Below are 398 nucleotides of genomic sequence, written 5' to 3' on the forward strand. Positions count from 1 at the left end.
GTTGGGAAATGCATACGCTGATTGTTTCTTCTTCTTTTTTTTTTTTTAATTGTTTCGTAACTCATTGTATATCTTCTCAAATATAATTTCAGGTCAATTTCATAAACAAAGAAATAATTTGGAGCAGAAAGCACTAGCGATGAAGATGGGGAGAAGGAAGATGTGTACCAGTTTGGAGTGATCCTACTTCAGATCATCACGGGCAAAGTAATGGCGGCTGCATCCTCAGAGTTGGGAAGCTTGAAGCTTCAGCTGGAGAATGGTTTGAGAGAGGAACCATCGGTGTTGCGTAGCTTAGCAGATCCAAGCGTGAGGGGAATGTATGCGTATGAGTCACTGAGGACCACAGTGGAGTTTTCCATTAACTGTCTTTGTGAAGATCAGAGGAAGAGGCCATC

This window comes from Brassica oleracea, chromosome C4 (genome assembly GCF_000695525.1).
Source record: "Brassica oleracea var. oleracea cultivar TO1000 chromosome C4, BOL, whole genome shotgun sequence".
NCBI classification, from domain to species: domain Eukaryota; kingdom Viridiplantae; phylum Streptophyta; class Magnoliopsida; order Brassicales; family Brassicaceae; genus Brassica; species Brassica oleracea.